Below are 7,390 nucleotides of genomic sequence, written 5' to 3' on the forward strand. Positions count from 1 at the left end.
GCCACTCACTATATCCCAAATCCCCATGGATTCCATCCTATCAAACCTATAAGTACATCCTCTGAGAGCACAGAATGTAACCAAGCAAAATCGGGGCCTCCGTGGCCGGGTGGTTAACGTTGCTGACTTCAAATCACTTGCCCCTCATCGATGTGGGTTCGAACCTCACTCGGGGCGTTGAATTCTTCATGTGAGGAAGCCATCCAGCTGGCTTACGGAAGGTCGGTGGTTCTACCAGGTGCCCGCTCGTGATGAAATAATGCACGTAGGGGCACCTGGGGTCTTCCTCCACCATCAAACCATCATAGCTGGAAAGTCGCCATATGACCTATAATTGTGTCGGTGCAACGATAAACCCAACAAAATAAATAAATAAATAACCAAGCAAATTAACAGTAGACTCGGTTTGATCGAGTCTGTTCATGAGAGGTAATGGAAAATGCAACACCCCTCACTCCCCGTAGCACAGGGTTAAGCGGAATTCTATTAGAGAGATATTGAATGGACTCCATGATCCCAAAGGATCAGATGATATCCCCACACTGAATCAAATTACTAACAAACTAATTAATAGCAAACTTGGTTTGCTTGATATCCAAATACAGGTTACTACTCTTGGTGGTTCTTTGTCTGGTCTCTTAATACATTGTCGACTGATTCAGTTCCCCATCCCTCCATCCATCCAAAATCTTTGAAAAACTCATTTATCTGGATTCTACATTTTTGTCACTTCTTTTATTCCACAGTTTGCTTCGTTTACTGATTTTCCATTTTGAATGACATTATTATATACGTTACTACACGTATTAAGAATGCCCTCGAAAACAATCATTTCGACCGTCATTGACGGATCCGCGCAGTATTCCTCGTTCGTCATAATCATAACGGGCGGAAATGGTAACGATCATTGAGACAATCATCAGATGTGTTATACAAATTATAATTTCATTATTATAACACTTACACCGCTGCAGGGCTTTTTTCAGCGACCACGCTACTTTTCTTTCTTTTTTTCTTTGTTTCTATTGAATTTTGCTTAGAAATTATTTTAAACAATTAAATACTAGAAGTAGACTATTACAAAGAGCTCTTCAAGGGGGCATACTTTTTATTAAACATTTAGTTTAAACACGTTTGAGAGAAGGAAGTTAATTCAAGTTTGAATTCACCCAGGTAGACCAGCAGGATTCCTTGACGGTCCATGTAATTAAGTATGCAGGAGTTTCACGAGTAGACACCCTAAGTGTTGTCCGATAATCGTATGTGTACAGCCACCATCGTCATGGAAACCAAAAATATTATCAAAACAACTAAAGCAAAAATGATGTTCCCAGGACTGGTGTCGGGGTCATAGCTTCTGTTGGGACCTGGAAAATACAAACAGTTTCATGTGTATTTTCATCGACTTTGTAAAGATTTGAAATTCCTGCGTGTCATACTATGTTATTTTATTTTGGTGATTAAATTATAAATGGATTAAGACATTAAATTTAAAAAAATATGCGTGCAGATTGAGTTTCCTAAATATGGGAAAAATGCAATAAGATTTGAGAGCTCACTGACATCATGACTCTTTTGTTAATACTCAATACCATATATGATAAGTCAATGATATTCACGAAGTGAATGTACTACAATGCATTGAAATAAACATGATTCGACCATAGATTCCTCATACTCTGAGAAAAAAAACAAACAAACAAAAACACACAAAACAATGACGTCATAACCATAGTGGCAACAAGTTCTGTAACCTCATCTTGATGGCCGTGTCGTGTTTGTTTGTTGTCCGCATTTCGTATTTTCGCTACTTTTGATATTTTAACAAACGTAATTTAAAAAGGATTCAGAACCCTCTTTCAATGCAGAAAAAATATTTTCTTCTAAACACGACAAAACTTCTTGTTCAAAATTGCAGTGCCGTCGACTGATTTAAATTATAATGGTTGTGTAAAACATACATACCTGTCGGCAATTCTGTAGTTTCACCAGCACTGAATTTCACCTACAAAAGACAGAACAATTATAGCAATATTTTTGTCGAAATAGAAAACGTACCGTCGTTACATTTCATTTCATTTGTTTTATAGGTGATTTAGTACGATCTTTAGGAAACAAGGAGGCTGGTTTCCCTGAGGTGAAGAATATGACTGGGGGAAAGTAAAACGGTTTGATATTACATATAACATGACACGTTTATAAGGCGTAAAATAATTGTTTGTTTTCGGTATCCCGACCTACCCTAAATTTTTGTCCCGACCCTAAATGTTTTTTATTGCCTTGGAGAATATTTTTTTCAACTTTTTAACAAAAAGTTGTAAAACTGCACTTTTTATGCTTTAAACATGGTCAGTGATGTTAGAAATCAACTACTAATTCTCTAAAGGCATAACCCCCTTATTTGTATTCATTTATTGACACAAAAATAATTTCCGAAAAGTCTCACTTAATAAAAACAAAAAGATTAAAAAAAAAAAAAATCCGACCTACCAACCCTAATTTTTTTAAGCATGTTACCGGAAACGAAAAAGATTTTTTTAGGCCTAACTATCAATCCATTTCGTACCATATATATTTCATATAACATACGGTAATGTACAGATACCTACAATTAAGGTAAAAGACATTCGTATCACCAACAAGCATAGAGCCATGCATACATTTGTTTGTCCTTACAATAAACGCCGTAATACAGAGAACATTTTTTTGAATTATGAGTATATCATATTATCATTTAACAACTTGTAAGTATAAAAGGTATGAACTTACTTGGTTGGTATGGACAAGAAGAAACTGTATCAAAGCTATTTTAAGAATTCCCATCCACATGATTTACATTTTTACACAAAACTTTATCAGTATTTAATCATAAAACCATAGAAAAATAATTGCGTGTGACTAAACATATGTTGCTCTCTCATATCTACACATAGTGTTCTCTCAAAAGTTCGTCACAGTATTTTATGCATGTGGTATATTTCTAACGACTTTGTTGGGAAATATTAATGAATATTTCCATACTAATTACATGTGTAGAATATAATTACGAAGTATGAAACGAAAAAGTAAACATTATGACACATGTACATAACTCATTATCACAAACTCGTGTATTGAACAGTGACCTAAAGGGTATTATGCCTTTGTTTAAGATGTGACTGCCACAGTTTCTGTTCTGAACATAGAACATATTAATTTCTTGTTAATTCTTATTTTTGATAATTGTGTCCTCTAACGTTTTACAAAGGTTTGAAAAATATTGATAAACATAGTAGAAAGTGTTATTGAATCTGTTGTTTCTGATTACCTCCCTTTATGGCTCTAACTGTAAAAGATTACGTGCAGTATTAAAAGTTGCGCTTTTCTAACCATGTAATTAGACAAAATATCTCTTCGAACAGCTGTTTTTAAAACAAAATTCAAAGCCTTGTGGAACGTTAAACAAAAAGAGCAGATCAAATTAATTTTATTACAAAGCACCACTTGAACATAAAGACAAAAATGTTAACTTAGGCAGATACTTTCTTGTTGACTTGAGATTGATTAAGTTTTTCAAAGCAAATACAATGTATACACATAAAGACTAATTTAAGAAACTATTATTTTACTGGCAATAGGATTGGACGAGTTATAACAACACCGGAGATCGGTATCGTTATTTGTTGAGGATTTTAGTGTCAGGAACATTTTTAGCCAGTACTTTAGCAACGGGCTATAGCTCTAAATCAACTACCAAGTTTCAACCTCGCGTCGTTTGAGTTTTCCTTCTATTTCTATGTGACAGCTTCACACAGATATTCTGGACGTGTAAAAATAGTCCCATATTTATTTTTGTAATCTCGGTATTGTGTGAACAATTGAGGACTATTGTTTTAAATAACAAAAACAAATAGAATAATGAACTTTTGGAATCACTCCGCTCTAGGGTTAGAGTTTGGGTTTGGGGTTAGGGTTGAAATTGGCCCAACCCTGGGGCAAACTTCGTTTTACATAGAGTTGTACAGCGAAAACCTTTTAACATCTTGTCTTGAACCACAATGCACGAAGCTTAGATATTTGGCTTGTAGCATTGTCTAGTGGACATCTACCAGCATTGTTCAAATCATGACCGGTCTATGCACAATGAAATGTTGATTCTTCAAGTGTATCGGTTGAAATATCACTCAATTAGCACTGGCTATTAGTCCTTTCAGGGCTTTGATTTAAAACTTCTAGCGAGTGTTACAACTGCAGTTTGATATATCATAACCTGCATGAAGACAGGCAAATGTTGCGAGTGCAGTTTGATATAACATAATAAAATCCGTAAAAAGATCCTTTGGAAGCATAGAATGCAGCCAAGCAGAGTAATAGCAGACTCGGTTTAACTGAGTTTGTTTATTTGCACGAACACATGAAATGCTGCAAGTGCAGTTTGATATATCACAACTTCGATACACAGAGACAAATGCTGCAAAAGCAGATTGATATATCACAAGTTCCATGAACAGGGGCAAATGCTGCAAAAGCAGTTTGGTATATCACAACTTCCATGAACAGAGGCAAATGCTGCAAGAGCAGTTTGATATATCACAACTTCCATGAACAGAGGCAAATGCTGCAAGAGAAGTTTGATATATCACAACTTCCATGAACAGAGGCAAATGCTGCAAGAGCAATTTGATATATCACAACTTCCCTGAACAAAGGCAAATGAGTCAAGAGCAGTTTGATATATCATAACTTGCATGAACTCAGGCAAATGCTTCAAGTGCAGTTTGATATATCATAACTTGCATGAACTCAGGCAAATGCTACAAGAGCAGTTTGATATATCATAACTTGCATGAACTCAGGCAAATGCTACAAGTGCAGTTATACCAGAGACTAAGACCAGTCGGAAGTCATGGGATGTTATACTAGTTATAACGAAATAAAGTAATAACGTAAAAGCTATCAGATTCTAACATAAGATTTCAGATATATTTCACACAGAAATATTAACTGTTCATTAGTTTTTATTGCCTTTTATTCATGAGCCTGTTTCTTGATACAAGGTTCGTTTTCCTCTGTATTTATTTATATTTCTGTATTGGCATATTTGTACATTGCTTAATGAAATCATTTGACAATTGTTGATCCCCTAGCAGGGATAGGTATTTATGGCTTTCCCGGGGAAAAAAAACCTTGTCTTAAACGCGTACACTTTTAGTGACGTCACTTTTAGTAATAGTCATAAAATGATGTCAAAAGTCATATATAAAATGTCAGGAAATACCCAAATGTATTTGTAATTGCGATCTATTTATAACTCGATACGATATACATGTTTGCCTGTTCTTACACAGGCAAACATGTAAGGTCCTTACGATGTTACAGTGTGCAGCGTGATTCCAAAAACAACTATTACGAGTTTTTCATACTGATAAGTATAAAACATATGAACTTACATGAACGATATGGACGAGAAGAAACTGTAACAAAGCTACATGAACATGCTTATATTTTAACACAAAACGCTATCATTGTATTGAATTACAAAACCGTACAAACACGATTGTGTGTCACGTAATATATGCTGTTCTCTCATATAAAGACGTTAGGTACAATATACAACTATGTTAGTTAATATTTCCATACTTATTACACGTTTTGAATAAAGCTTATGAAAAGAAAGAGTAACCATATTAGCATGCGCCTTTAGCTCATTATCCCGAGACTCATATATGATACAGCGGCGAAAAGAAGTAGCCATATAAGCACGCGCCTTTAGCTCATTATCCCGAGACTCATATATGATACAGCGGCGAAAAGAAGTAGCCATATAAGCACGCGCCTTTAGCTCATTATCCCGAGACTCATATATGATACAGCGGCGAAAGGAAGTAACCATATTAGCACGCGCCATTAGCTCATTATCCCGAGACTCATATATGATAAAGCGGCGAAAAGAAGTAGCCATATTAGCATTCGCCATTAGCTCATTATCCCGAGACTCATATATGATACAGCGGCGAAAAGAAGTAGCAATATTAGCACGCACCTTTAGCTCATTATCCCGAGACTCATATATGATACAGCGGCGAAAAGAAGTAACCATATTAGCACGCGCCTTTAGCTCATTATCCCGAGACTCATATATGATACAGCGGCGAAAAGAGTAACCATATTAGCCCGCGCCATTAGCTCATTATCCTGAGACTCATATATGATACAGCGGCGAAAAGAAGTAGCCATATTAGCACGCGCCTTTAGCTCATTATCCCGAGACTCATATATGATACAGCGGCGAAAAGAAGTAGCCATATTAGCATGCGCCTTTAGCTCATTATCCCGAGACTCATATATGATACAGCGGCGAAAAGAAGTAACCATATTAGCATGCGCCATTAGCTCATTATCCCGAGACTCATATATGATACAGCGGCGAAAAGAAGTAGCCATATTAGCATTCGCCATTAGCTCATTATCCCGAGACTCATATATGATACAGCGGCGAAAAGAAGTAGCCATATTAGCACGCGCCTTTAGCTCATTATCCCGAGACTCATATATGATAAAGCGGCGAAAAGAGTAACCATATTAGCACGTGCCATTAGCTCATTATCCCGAGACTCATATATGATACAGCGGCGAAAAGAAGTAACCATATTAGCACGCGCCTTTAGCTCATTATCCTGAGACTCATATATGATACAGCGGCGAAAAGAGTAACCATATTAGCACGCGCCTTTAGCTCATTATCCCGAGACTCATATATGATACAGCGGCGAAAAGAAGTAACCATATTAGCACGCGCCTTTAGCTCATTATCCCGAGACTCATATATGATACAGCGGCGAAAAGAAGTAACCATATTAGCACGCGCCTTTAGCTCATTATCCCCAGACTCATATAAGATACAGCAGCTTATACAAATAACAGAAAAATATAATATCATTACAATAAAACCAACAAACTTATTGTATGTAAAAAAAATCTTGTTCACTGTATGACATGAGGTTAGATGCTTTGTGTAATAATTACTTTTTTACAGTTTTACTTCAATTTGATTTATCATATCTAGCATAAACGTTCGAAAACGGGCAAATGTTGAAAGTGTAACAGGGTCAGGGTAGCGGATCAAATGGAAGTCTCGGAATATGGGAAAGGGGCAGAAATAAAGAACTAAAATAATACCATAAAAATCAAATAAAACAGTTAAGCACTATTCAGATAAGTCAGCACATCTGTTGTTTTTGTCGTTTCTTTTGCATTTGGAAATGAGTTTGTCCTTCTAAATTTATTTGTATAATCAAATTTTCTGTACTTGCATAATAGCTTACTGACCATTGATATCACCTTAGCATTTCATTTGTAGTTTGATATCCTTCTTCTTTTATCTATGGGTGTCTTACCATACACAAATCCT

The sequence above is a fragment of the Mercenaria mercenaria genome, chromosome 13, assembly GCF_021730395.1.
Source record: "Mercenaria mercenaria strain notata chromosome 13, MADL_Memer_1, whole genome shotgun sequence".
Taxonomy (NCBI): Eukaryota; Metazoa; Mollusca; class Bivalvia; order Venerida; family Veneridae; genus Mercenaria; species Mercenaria mercenaria.